The sequence below is a fragment of the Vicugna pacos genome, chromosome 7 (genome assembly GCF_048564905.1).
Source record: "Vicugna pacos chromosome 7, VicPac4, whole genome shotgun sequence".
NCBI classification, from domain to species: domain Eukaryota; kingdom Metazoa; phylum Chordata; class Mammalia; order Artiodactyla; family Camelidae; genus Vicugna; species Vicugna pacos.
The window spans coordinates 36250557-36264881 of record NC_132993.1 but is presented as its reverse complement, the minus strand read 5'-3'; the positions used below and the strand labels follow the sequence as shown (position 1 = coordinate 36264881).

At 43.9% G+C, this 14325-nt stretch overlaps 1 protein-coding gene and 1 long non-coding RNA gene across 6 annotated transcripts in view; one reads left to right on the top strand and one right to left on the bottom strand.

Annotated features, from left to right (window-relative positions):
- The window catches only part of ELMO1 (engulfment and cell motility 1), a 488726-nt gene that overhangs the window by 93339 nt on the left and 381062 nt on the right, over positions 1-14325 (bottom strand). The gene's annotated exons all lie outside the window — the stretch shown is intronic.
- The window catches only part of LOC140697549 (uncharacterized), a 31636-nt gene that overhangs the window by 9817 nt on the left and 7494 nt on the right, over positions 1-14325 (top strand). Inside the window, exon 2 of the long non-coding RNA XR_012074695.1 lies at positions 6206-6338. This is a non-coding gene — a long non-coding RNA (uncharacterized lncRNA). The remainder of the gene's footprint in view (positions 1-6205; positions 6339-14325) is intronic.

Below are 14325 nucleotides of genomic sequence, written 5' to 3'. Positions count from 1 at the left end.
TCGCACTCGCCTTCGCTCATCAGACGAGCTTTGCCCAGGACATTACTTTCACGTGGATGTACCCAGACACTTCCCATCTAGCTCAGAAACAACTCATCTCTCCCCCAGTCCTGGTTTGCGTTTACCCCCATATTTCCTACTTCAGTTGGAGGTTCCAATACTCAATTTCTCATTCTCCAACTCACTCTCAGTTGCTTCCAATGTATCACCCAAATCTGTTGATTCCGCATCTCAAACCTAATGACTCCATTCCCATTTTGGCCACTACCTGGATTCAGGCCCATATCATCACCTCCTTGGATGAGGCAACTACTTCCTAAACTGGTCTCTCCTCTAGTAATCTTACATTTTTCAATCCAGAGAGTTCTCTCTCTAAAGCACAAATCTGATCACGTCTCTCTTCAGCTCATCTCATCTTCAGTAACCTTGGGACAAAGCCCGAATGCCACAGCAGGCTGTATAAGGCCCTTCTCAAACTGACCTGACTCACCTTTGCAGCCATAGGCGCTTCTTGCCCCTCACCTACTCACACGCTGACCAGTGACCTGGAAACATCTACAGGGAGGCATCCACATTCCCCCACCTGGAATGTCCCAGAAGCATCCCCTCCCCTCAGGATTCCTCTCCTCGCTGACTTCAGGATGTAGCCCAAGTATATCCAATTAAATAATATGCTGGAATTTATGAAGGTTGGGCTCAAGTGACAGAAGATGAGCAAATACTCATCTGTGATGAACACAGTCAAGTGGAAGATTATGTATCCTTTGACTTAATTTCTATGACAGTTCTTAGTGTGCAAGAGATGCTCAATAAAAGTAGATTGAACAGATAAGGGGTAAAAAGTGTTAAAAAGCATAACTAGAATGAATATGATCTTGTTTTTTAATGAAAATCCTTCTTAAAGCAGCTTTTAAGCACTTTAGAGGACACCTTGTCCTCTCAATTGTTTGGTGAGGAACAGGACCAGAGGGACTGGCTTTTGTGCAGTGATGGGGAAGGGAAAGGAAACTAAGGCAACGTGTGGGATCTGAATTCACGTAACTGTGTGCAGAAGAAGTCAGACTCCTCCTTCAGCTAAAACTATGGAGCAAGGAGATTAAGCATCTGGTTAGTATGTCAGACAGGTAAAAAAGCACTTTGCATACATTATCATTTTATCCTTACAAGGATCCTACAACATAGATGAGAAGTACAGAATTTCTATTATGGTCACAACTAAATGCCCCGTAAATGGGCTGGGCTTACTTCCCTCTGATTTCTCTGCCTGCCTCAGCCCTCAGCACTCCCACATCGCCTCATCTGGTGTCTTACACATAGAGGGAGGGCAGTGACTACTTGTTGATTTCCAGGGAGACAGACAAAAACTGGAATTACAGGTGAGATTCCTCAGAATTTCCTCATCTTGTTCTTCTGATGACAGACCAGCTGACACGCACCATTTCCCACTGTGGATGGCCACATCCCCTTCGTGGCAGGCATCAGATCATACTTTGTTATTCTGTTCTCACATGGCTAGCCCAGGGTTTCTCGACCTCAGCACTACTGACATTTTTGGTACAGAGAATTCTATGTCCTGGAGGCTGTGCTGTGAATTTAGCAGCATCCTTTGCCTCTACCTGCTAGATGCCAGGAGTAAACCGCTCCCCACCTCCCCAGATGTCTCCAGACATTGCCAAATATCCCTGGGGTAAGACCCTCCTCCCCATTTGAGAACCACTGGTCTCAAATGTCAATCAATCACACAGACTGTATAAACATGACAGTCACACAGAAAATGTAAACATCTTTCCAAAGCAAATTCTCAGAGCTCCCCTGGCTAAGCTGATTCTACTGAATCAACTCCCCAACTTCTCAGGTCGTGGCTCTTTTGGTCAGCGTTCCCAGGCTCTCTATTCTCCCCATGTTCCTTTACATCTCCCTTACATCCCTCCCCACTCCACCCCACCCCCGCCATTTATCTCATCAATTTTCAGAATTTAATTCTAGACTGTGAAACCACCTATGCATCCCAAACAGACACAGTAAACGAGGAACCAAGTACTATGTACAGCGTACGAACAATAAGGCGTGGGGACAACCGGAGGTGATTGACCTCTGACTGGCTGGGCTGGCTGACATGCCCATTATTCACAGGTGTGAGAGAGAAGGGACGTTTCCTTTAGCCTCACAGGAGCAAGATGCAGGAATTGAGCACCTCACAGACAGCTTTTTATGTAACCAACCCACCATCTCTGCAGGCTTAAAAATCTGTTTTCCTTCCTATTCCCTCCTGCAGTTCACTCTTCGTGGTGGGTGACTGAGCAAAGGGTCACTCCCCACGGAGCCCCCCGATTTCTCCAACTTCCTCCTTTGCCCCCGGCCATCCTTATCTTCCAATTCCATCCTTTGGTTCAACCCTCACTGGATTCTAGGGCTGTCTGTGTTCATGGCTCCAGCAATTTTCCTCTCTCTCTCTCTCTTTCTCTCTCTCTCTCCTTTTCTCCTTCCTAAGGTGAAGATGACAAGTTTGCACCTCTTAGCAAGCTGGAGACTGATTCAGTCCTTTTCCAACAGGAACACTGCTCGACATGCTGACACAGTCACTTAGGTATTCCTCAAACCTTCGTGCACACGGGACATGTGCTTTAGGGACAGAATTCTTATGCGGTTCAGTCTAGTGGCTCCCCTGTCAGGAATCTAGGTTGGACAGAGGATGTAGCCCATGAATCAAGCTGAGGATAAGGTCTGTGAAGCTGTTACAGTGGGATGTCTGCCCAAAAGTTTAGGTGGAGTCTGAGATAAAGGCCAGGAAGATATGCCTACCCTATTGCCCTTCCAGAGCAGTCAATGACACCTCCATCCACCCGGTTACTCAAGGCAGAAATGGAGGAGTCAACTGTTACCCCTCCCCTCTCCATAACCACCTGCCACCCCCCGCCCTAGCCAGACCATCAGCAAGTCTTTTTACACTTCTCCCTAAAACATATCTTGGAATTACTTCCTTACTTCTACCTCTACTATTACTACCTCAGTCCAGGCCACCATCGTTTACTGCTTGGACCAGTGCATCAGCCTCCTAACTGGTCTTCCTACTTCCTCTCATAAGCCGCTCCAGTCTAGCCTGGGCTGAACCATGGAGACCATCTTAAAAGTAAATTAGGTCTGCATGCGGTACTACTTAAAACGCTTCAGTGGTTTCTCACGTTACCTAGACTAAAGTCTAACCCTCTGACTCTGGTCTACAAGGACCTGCAAGATTTGATCCCTGCCCATATCACCAACATCATCTTCTGCCACTTCCCCCCCACCCCGCTCTAGCTAAAGCAGCCTCGATTTCACTTCCTTGAACAAGCCAAGCTCTTTCCTGTCCTGGGTCTTCCGCACCCTCTGCCTAGAATGTCCTTTCCTCACACACTTCCACGTGGCTGTCTTGTTAAACACAGACTGCTGGGCCCACCCCAGAGTCTCTGAATCAGCGGTCTGGGATACAGTTCAAGAATCTGCATTTCTAACAGGTCGTGGGCGGTACTGACGGTATTGGTCCAGGGACCACCAGCTTTCTCTGACCACGCTATTCAAAATAAGGTTTGCCACCCCTGGTGGGGTCGGTCTCTGCCCCTTTTTTGCCTACTTCACAACACTTTTTACACTTGAGCTCATTTTGCCTGGTTTACTCTTTGCTTTTGCTTGTCCCCTCAGCTAGAATGTAAACGCCACGGGGGCCGAACCAGGTCTCTGGCTCAGCACTGCGTCCCCAGTGACTGGTGCAGGGCCTGGCACAGAGTGAGTGCTCGATAAATACTTGTTGAAAGAATAACTGAACTCAAAGACCTCTATATGAAATCAGCAAGTGGATGGAGAAGGAGCTGGCTGGGAACCAGGAAGCAGGGTCTGGGTAGCAGTAGGACGTCTCCAGCTGAGGGGCAGTGACTGGTGAACAGTGTGTCACTCTGGCAAACCCTCAGCATTACAGATGCTCAGTATCATGTGGAGACCCATCTCCGCCCCTGGGGACTGCCATCTGGCTCAATGTAGAACATGTATCCGGAGAAGAAGCTCCCGGAGGATCCAGGCAGATTTGAAAGGAAATCAGTCAAAGAGGCCATCCGAGGCCCGTTAATTAAATGTTCTGCTTGGTAACCTCTCAGTGATCTTCCCTTGTCCCCATGGGGTCAAACACAGTACCTGGCCACGGGAGGTGAGAGAGAGAGAGAGAGATGGAGCCAGCCACGGAAGAAGCATCGGTGGCATTTTAATGAATGCCGCAGAGAGCGAGTGGGACAGGGAGACAAGGGCAGTGAAAGATGACACTAATGAATCTTATCCAGCTGTGCGGGTTTATGTGATTAATGCCCAGTGCAGAGCAAACGTTTGATTAATAAGACAGCCTGTCCATATCATCGCTCTCACCTTCAAGGCTCCAGGTAAAGGGACTGGGATACTTTCAAGCAAGGTTCAAAGAAAAAGCAATCACTCTAGACTCGATTATGAAAATGAATGGAGGGGAAGTGGGGATTATAATAGTGCTTTCAAAAAAAAGAAAAAGAAAAAAAGACTCAACAGATTCTTTTCCATCATATTGATTCTCAAGAGAGGTCCATTTACATAAGAGAAATTCTACTGGTGTGGGAATAGATGGGGAAGAAAAAAATACAGACAGCATAGGAGGACTGGAGTTCTTTCTGATCTTGGAGGAGACAAATCTCTTTGTTACCCCCAAACATGGCTTGGGGGCCCCACAGGAAGATGACAGACTTGCAACATTTCAATATCATGAGGTCAGGGTGCCAAATGATGGAACAAAGGTATGGCTCTCCTCACCTAAAGATGAACACCACACCAAAGCCCCAGATTATCTGCGCAAGTATTTTCTAGGTCTGCAGTTAATGTCTGAAAGCCTCGACTGTTACAATCTGTTAGATATATTTGTTTATTACACAAGTATGTTAACTTCAGTGTAATTAAGTTGGAAAAAACAGATAAACAATATTTTAAAGAATGACCGCATCTACAAAAAAAAAAAACTGTTAAAAACTTTGGTGTATATCTTTCTAGAAGTTTTCATAAGAATAGCTTTAGAATAACATTGTGCATATTGTTTTTAAGATCTTTTTATATAACAACATAAACACCTTTTTTTATATAAATAGCTATGCTGATGAATCATCATCTTTAAGTAAAACACAGCTCTCCATCTATTTAATTTTTTTCCTATTGTTGTACATGTAGGTGATTTCTGATTTTAGCCTGAATAAAATGGACCGGCAGAGACTCAGGCATCTCATGGGTGTGTGTGTTAGCATGTTGCTGAATGACTGGATTTCATGCTTCCTTCCTTTAGGCCTGGGACAGTATGTTGTGTGTGTGTGTGTGTGTGTGTGTGTGTGTGTGCGCGCACTGGTAACCTTAAGGGAAATATTGCAAAGAGAATTAAACATTTCAATGCAAAATTACCATCTTTATTCAGAAGCCAATAAACTTGCACTGAAAATTTTAATGCTCTTGACCCCATGCCTAAAACTTGAACCCTTGCTCTGACTCCTAGGCAGGCTTTCCAAAGACACTGTCTTTGCTCAAAAAAGTGTAAACACACAAGATGCTGTGAGGTAGATAGCAGGCAGATAGCTAGCTATGAGCAGAGAAAGGGGGACACAGACCAAACGGCAGGAATTGGGCAGAAAGGAGGGGCACAGGCCAAATGCAGGAAACCACACATCATGTGAGCAGCAGGGATCCCTGGGCAGAGAAAGAAAAGCAGGAACCTTAGGCTGATAAGGGATCATGCTTTTTGGGATGATAAGTGGCCTGGAGAAGAACAAAGGTGAGAAAAGGCAGGAATTTCTAGTGTCTGAATGTAACCTTTTGCTCATTATGCCCTCATTTCAATAAAATTAGCCTTGCAGATCAGAAGTACCCATCATGCACCGACGCCATGACACTTCCGATCCAGACTAAATAAGGACAAAAAATCCCTCCTCCCTTTGGGAAAGTGGAGTTGGATGCTAATCAGGGAATACGGCCCCAAACCCTTCAATCCCCAGTGAATATTCCGTCCATTCATTTTTATACCCTATGTAGCCAACTTGCCAAAGAAACTCAGGGCAGCCGCTCACCTGAGCCTGCCCGCTCTCCCCTGAGAGTGGAGTATCCATCCTTTAATAAATCCTCACTTTACCTTTTTTAACCACTACATCTTGTCTCTGAATTCTTTCTGGGACGGGACAAGAACCTGGAACACCGGCTGCATCTATCGGTAACAGTATGAGCTCACTACGGTCTGGATGGAGGACCCCACACAGCAGGCTCACGTAGAGCACGAAGCCATCTCATTTCATCTTTAGAACAGTGCAGAGAGCTAGGTATGTCGTCCTCATTTACGGTTGAGAAATGGAAACCAGGAAAGTAGGAACTGCTGGAGGTCACAGAACCACTAAGTATCAGGATTAGGGTTCAGATTAAATGCTTAAGAGTATCTGATGGCAGATGCCCTTGGGGCAGGGCTGGTGGAGAAACAGGGGAAGGACAGAGTCTCTGGAAGGTAGTTAGACTGATTCTCACAGGGGGACACTGCTGTCAATTGAAGGATCGACCTGATGAGAAGGGGCCGAGAGAGTCCACGGGCCTGTGCTCAGTGGCAGGTGGGGTAATCGGGGCTTTGATCTTCCACTGCAAACACAATCACAGGACTTCAAAAAGGTGATTGCCTTCTTGATTTTGCCCAAGGTAGCAAGGCAAACTTCAGCTGTGGCACATGTCAAAAAGAACCCTCAGATCTCAACAAGGGGAATGTGCATTTCTCTAGGAAGGTAAGAATCCAAGGTTTAATTAATAGGTTGAGCACTTTCTGGCCTGATTTAGCTGGGTGCAGGTATCTTTTCAGACCTTTTGGAACAGTTTTGCAAAAAATGGTCTCCTTGCATCACCCTGTTTGGAATCACAAGGGATACCTGTTTAAAAAGTAGATTCCTAAACCCTACTCTTATTCAGTCCTACTGCATCAGAAATTCTGCAGGGGGTTCCCAATATTTGGCATTTGTACAAATACATGAGGTGAGCAATGTTCCTGGACCCCGAAGTTTGAGAGCCATTCTCCAAGTTTTTGTGCAATCTATAACCCTGGGGTCTTAACAGAGCAAAGTTTACAACTGAGAGATTAGTGTCACTAACAACTCACATGTCTATCGTGCTTTAAGGCACAAAAAAAAGGCTTTCACATTACCTCACACCTGCTATCTGATGTCTCAGAACTAACTCATCAGTTCCCCCTAAACAGAGGAAGGAACAAACTCCAGGAGGTCAAGTGACTTTAGTCTCGGTCACACAGCTTACGCTAGGAAACAAGCCTCCACTCCTGGCTCAAATCCTCTGCTGCTTTCTCGACACCATCACATCTCTCCTAATTCTCACCACTTCCTCCCTTGGCCCTCTTCAACAAAAGTTTTTTAAGAACAAATTCCCAAGTAAATGGATTTGGAATAACAACACTTTGAACAGGTATAAAGCTTTCCTTTATGAGAACACCCACCAGATGAATTATAGACACATCAGAGAAAAATGGTCTAATTCTGTACTATTTTGGTAAAACAATTTGATTTCTGAATGTCTCCGAGTAACAAATAAAAATGAGTGTTTTTCATAATGTCTTGGAAACACGTATACAGCTTTTGATTCTAGCTAAATCTGTCACAGGTAGGGTTCTAGGAATCTCAATCAGAGTTGTGACATCTTTCTGCCCCTTACTGCCTCCCCCGGGTCCCAAAGGCTACTTTATCTGTGCCTCCAGTCTTTTGCTCAGGCTGTCACTTCCTCTTTGAATTCCTTCTCAGGTGACCTTTCCCTCACACCTTGGATGTGGCAAATTATGAATCATCTTCCAAAGACCAATTCAAATGTCTTCTGCAATTTGTAGGCTCCCAGCTCCCCCCCCCCTCCCGCCCCATCCCCTACCTACTCTCTTTCCTCCTCCAAGACAATAAACTATTTCCACGTCCTCTACTTAGGCCTAATGGAATTCAACGGGGAAATGGTTTACGTGTTTCCACTGCTAGATCATTTGATGCTTGAGACAAGATCCTTTTTTCATTTTTATGTTTCTCTCTTAGTCAGTGCCTGATGCATTAATAGATGCCTGATTCAAATTTATCTCTCCATATCTGCTCCCTTTCTAAAAACCTTCTTTTGTCTTGGGTGTCCTTAAGGCTATAAACATGTTGACTCAGGAACTGGTCTGAAGAAAAATCAATAATTCTCTTCAAATTCTGAATTTGCCTTCTCTTTTTTGAAAAAAAATAATTAAGTCAGAAACTTTGGAAACAAGGCCTTGGTCTCTTCTGTATCCAAGAAGTAATTTTAGACCCAAATGCCATCAGATCAATCAATGTATTATATGTTTGTAAAGGACAATTTTGAAATCAGATTGTGCATATAAGAAAAAAGGTCACTGTATCCAACAAGCTATATTTTACTACTTAAAAACACACCAAGGAATACAAGAAAACTCATTAGACTTCAAGACTACCAAGTGAGGCCATCTCGTGACATCCTGTAGAGACAAAGCTTCATTGTTGAAAAGACTATCATCCAAAATACGTTTTGCTTATATAAAAGTCATCAGCTGGGCAATTTTTCAATGACTTATTTTGGAACGGGAAAAGCAAGAAAGCTGCACTTATAATAGGTAAATAATGAGTGGTCTGTAGGTTTGATGCAAGAAAAGGAATGACAAGAAATGATTAGCTGAAGCATGTCTCCACTGCCCTCTCCCATTAACCACTTCACTCCTCTGACAGTCTGAGTTCCCCAAGTCCAAAATGTCTAGTGGTGAGCAAAGGAAAATCATTTCCAAGTTACGTTCCGTGGTAATATTGTCACTTTCCCACCAACTGTGATCTCCCCAAGGGACAGCCAAAGCTATTTTAATGCTGTCAGCCTCGTGTCTGTGGAGAAGACAGCCCTAGCTCTTTTCCAATGCAAATGTGAAGTGCTCTCCCTAAAAACAGTCTTCGCTGAAGCACTCGACCAACCTAGTTATTCTGAAATACATTCAGGCAAAGACCCCAATCACTGGATGGTGATTTTCTATTCTAGAGAAGATAATGGATAATTGAAGGAGAATGGCTTCTGGAAACCTTGAGGTTATTCTTGACAGGATTGAGGCAAAATCTCTAGACCTCTGCAGTCCCCGTCAGACCACTCTCCTTAGCCTCCAAGGAGTCCTCAGAGTGCCCTTGGCTTCTGGTTCAATTTCTGCTCTCTCTCCTCCAAGCCTTCCCGCCTCTTCGTGCACCAAAGAGACCAGTCCCCATAAGTAACTTTCAGCACTGAGAGTACCCTGCGCTCTGTGAGACCCCACCAGCACCTGCCTGTCACGCCTCTTTCCTGGGTGCCTCAGTCATGACTCCGGCTCGTTCCCCATCCCCCAGACTCCCACAGATCTGCATTCCCGAAGGTTCTGCTTACTCCCAAATCTGCCTGAAGCTCTGGCCACCCCTCCCACCATCTGCAAATCTTTCCTGTGTGCCCTCTGAAACCCAAGGTGTGTCATCAGTGAATGCTCCACAGCTTCTCCGAGCATTTGTTCCCCTTTCTTGCCTGATGGAAACCTGGCTGACTTCCTAAGGGATTACTTTCCCTTGTGACCTTCTCAAGGGCTTCCTGCTACCACTCGGTACTACTGATCGTGGAGGTTGGATAGGTCGTCCTTGCTTCTCCCTGCTGCTTCCAGACACCTGTCCTTCCTAATCCCTGACCCCTGCCCAGTTCCTCTGAGATGCTTGCCATCAGACGACACTACCCACTAGCCCTCCTTATGTTATTTACTCTCCTCCTGGTCATGCTCAGAATTTATTTGAGATTTTCTTACCCTTCTTTTCCTTCGCCATCATTCTGTTATTATTCTTAGTAATTTCAATATCCTCACAGAGGACCCATCCAACATCTAGCTTCTCAGTTACATGGCCTTCTCAACCTGTGATCTAGTCCATCACAGCCCAAAGCCACTCATCGCTGTGACTGTATCCTAAACATTGTCATTGCTGATACAGAATCATCACCAAAGCCTCAAGTTTACAACTACTATCTCATCTTTCCAACTCACTCTTTCTAATATCTCCATTCCAAATATTCTTTGAAGCTACTGTGACCTTTGGCATTGCCACCTTTTCCTTGCGTATCACCCCATTCGTGTATTCGCTTTCATCTTTACCTAATTCCTATTCATTATAATTACAATCACTCCCTTACATCTGCTCCCAAATACCCAGAACCTCTTCCCTCCATCATATTGCACGAGCCAAAAAAAAAAAAACTTCTTTAAATCCTATTCTCTGCCACCGCCCACCTGCACAGTTGAGTGGCTGAAGGAGAGAACACAATGGTGTGTCTCGTGTTATTTTCAATCTATGACCTCAACTGACAAGTGAGTTCTTACTTATCAGTTAATCCTACCGTACTTCCCTCTTGATTCACTCTTCATAGCCTCACCTCTATTTGTAAGCCTCCAAGGTCCCACCCCTTCCTTTTCAGTTTTCATCAGATAAGTGAGTCCCATTTCACTAAGAAACTAAAATCAATCACAAGAGAACTTCTCTAATAGGCAGTGAATTAGAGCTGAAACTGCTCTAATCATGAGCACCAATGACTTCCATAAGGCTCGTTCCGATAGATAATTTGCAATCTTCGTTTTACAATAGACTTCGAAACAGATGATTACTACCTCTTCCTGAAAAAAGTCTTTCTTCTCCTGGCATTCGCAGTACCACACTTGTCTGAGTACTTCCTAGCTCCCAGCATCTCCTTCTTGGTATCCTTCGCTGAGTTTTTCTCATCTTTCTGATCTCTAACTGTTGGGAGTGTCCTGAGTTTGGTCCTTGGCTCTCTGTCTTCACTTGCTCTCTAGATGATCTGAGCTAGTACCGTCTATGTGTGGTCGACTCCCTATTACATCTCTAGTCCCAGCCCCTTCCTTGGAGTCACATGTATCTATCGCACTGCTCTCTCCACATCTGCACTTGGATGTCTTGCAGGCATCTCACATTCAACAGGTCCAAATTCAACTCTTTCTTCCTCTTCCCTCACTCCAATCATTCTTTCCCAGTGTTCCTCATCTTCACAAATGGTGCCGTAGAAACCCATAGTTGTCTTTGACTTCGCTCATTCTTCCCAACCCCGTGCCCAATCTGTCACATCCAGCCAGCATATCCTATTGGCTCTGCCTTTAAAACAAGTTCAGAACATGACCACTCCTTATCATCTCCAGCCCTTCCACCTTAGTCTAAGCCATCACTCATCCCTTGCCTGATCTGCAGCAACAGCTTCCTCATCTACCTCATTTCACCTTTACTGGTCCTTTAAACCTGTCAGATCATTCATGTCACTCCTGTGCTCACAACCCTTCAAGGGCTCCATATCTCACTCAGAGCAAAAGCCAAGGTCCTCACTACGGCTTATGTGGCCCTGCAAAGTTTGGCCTGTGGCTGGCTCTCTGACCCAGTCCCACACTGCCCTCCTCCGTGTTCACTGCCTTTCAGGCACACTGACTGTCTTGCTGTTTTTAAAATACGCCAAGCTTGCTCCCATCTCAAACCCTTTGAGACTACTCTTCTCTTTTCCTAGAATGCTCTTCCCCAGCTATAATTACATAGGCTTCTCTCACTGCTCCAGCATCACCTCCTCAAAGAAACCACCCATGAGCCCTCTAACCGAAAAAGCAGCCTCTACCCTTCTCTAACTCTTTAACCTTGTTTATATTTTTCCATGATATTGTTACTGCTTGACATAACATTATCTACCCATCTGTATATGTAATTAATTATATTATTATATTAATTATTATCAGAAAATTAATTATTGGAGAAATAACCCCTTAAACTGAAAATGGTACTTTCTAAAGGCAGTTTGAAGATTCCTTGAACTAGACAAGACTCTGATGAAGATCAGTGCTGTTTAAGGTGTGGTTATAGAGCAGGGCTAGTCTGGGAATTGCTTGAGATCTGTCCACAAGATAAAAGAGCTTGTATGAGGATGCAAGTCAATGCACTGCTTCCTTCACTGGGAAAGTCTTACCAGGAAACAGATATAAACTGAACTAAATTATGTACTTAATGACATAGTTGATTCACATTCTGTTACAGATCAGTTACAAAGAGCCCACTGACCAGCATTTTGAATAACACTGATGTAGATCGTTTAGCCCAGTATCTCCTCAACTTCTCACCTACAGTTTTGAAAACTACTTTTTAACCTCTCAACATACCAGGAGAGAGTTAAATGTGCTATGAGGAAGTTGCCCCTTCCACATACATATGACGTATACATTAATGACAACTCTGGAATATATGTATTGATGATGTGTATCAAGGGGAGGAGAGAGGATCAATACGGAAGAAGATAAAATTGATTTTCTACTGAGAATCATGCTGCAATGCACACAGCATAATCCTAATCTGACGAATCAGGTGGGCTAGGAAGAAAAATGTAATCTCTACTCTCACAAGCTTCCTTCAGGTCGAGGATCAAATTTCTCTCCCTTTTTATATCTCCACAGAGGAGTATACTACACAAAGTCTTCACTCTTTGGCATGCGGTCATTAGCTCAGCAGGTATTTACTGTGCCTGCCATGAACCAGGGGCTGGAGACCCAGTGGGAACAAGACAGAGACTCTGGCTTCATGGAAATGACATTTTAGTGGAGGAGACAGAAAGAAAAGTAACCAAATTGTTTTAAAATTCCAACTTGGCACCTTTCAGAAGTAGTATTAATGATATTCATGACTATATTGGGTGGTCACATTACCTGGCGTAAATATTAGGGAGTTTTAGTTCACCAAACTCCTTGAGGGTTAGCAAGAGATGAGATGAAATAAACTATTACTGCAGTATCTTCTTTAGTCTCATAAATGTACTTATTCTTTAAAATGGTGACATTAATCCCAGGAAACATGCAACTGTTCCAAAATCCTTTTTTTTTCTTTTCTTTTTTTAAAATTTGATGATATTTATGAATATTGTTTCCTATAAGAAATACAAAGAGTTGAGTGGCTGTTAAGTATTTTCCTAAGGAAGCTAAATTTTACATGTCTTAATCAAAAAAAAAAGTTTCACATGCGCTTTAATAAAATTTGAACAAAAAAGCCTCTCGTCCTTCTACATCACAGAACAATACTTTATACAGTGAACTTTGATGCAGTCAAGCGCGTAGCGTCTCTAATTTCCACTACCTGTTCTGTGTTAGCCGAGAAGCAAAAAAATCCTGACTCAGCAGGAAAAAGATTTTGTAGCTTAAAAATTGTGTCACTTAATTAAATTAGGCTTTCTAAATGGAAATGATTTTCTAATCTATACTTGCAAACATGCTGCTCTTTGGTGGAATGCTTTTGAAATTTTCCTAAAATAATCACATTGTGCTGGATAATTTGAAGCGATGGCTGAGGAAAGTTTCCAGCTGTAGCTGGCCTTTTGCTCTAGAGTGGGTTCCAAGCAGTGCTTCCTACATGCTCATCCTGGGACTCAGGAAGGGTCAAGCTGCTTGCACTGAAATCACAGGAGAGATTTAAAACACACAGATTCTCAGGACTCAGCCTGGGCGACTTGGTCCAGCAACAGAAGCCTGAATGCCAAGTGGTGGGGCTGGAATTTTATCTAGAAAGCAATATGGCACCATTACAAACTCTGAGGCAGAGTGTGGCATTATCTATCAGATTTATGTTAAAATGAACTATGAAAGATGGGTTAGAGGGTGAGCCAGTCCCAAAAAGAGGAGAGCATTTAGAATATTCCACAGGGATCCAGGGCCAGTGATCAGCGCCAGACGAACTGAGTGGGAGGAAGGCAGCATTTTATAGGAGGCAGAACTTTAAGAACTTCGTGACTAATTGGATCTGGTAGGTGTTGAGAAAGCAGGAACTGACAGTGCCATCCATGCTCTGGCTTGGGTTACTGACTTAAGGGAATTAATGGGGTTAGGGTGGGAAGAAAGGAAAAACAAATGAGACTGTAAAATTCAGGGACTAATATAGTTTTTTGAAGCCCCCCTTTCCTTTTGTATAAAGGATAGCTTAGCATCACCTGCAGTTAGAGTCAAACAGCAGAGGTCTTCAGGAAAAGATTTGGGTACTTGTGTGACTCAGTTAGAACTAGGATCGTTACCCCAAATCACTGTTCTCCCCACTTCTAGGGCAGTGTTACAGAAAACTGAAAAAGTGTGAAAAGATGTATTTTAAAGACTGTTCAATCCAGCATTGATTCTAACACTGAAAAATCAGGAACAACTTCTGTGTCAACTCTAGAAGATTAGTTAAATAATGATACATTTATATCCTGTGATTTCAGTGCATACACTAGAGTGCC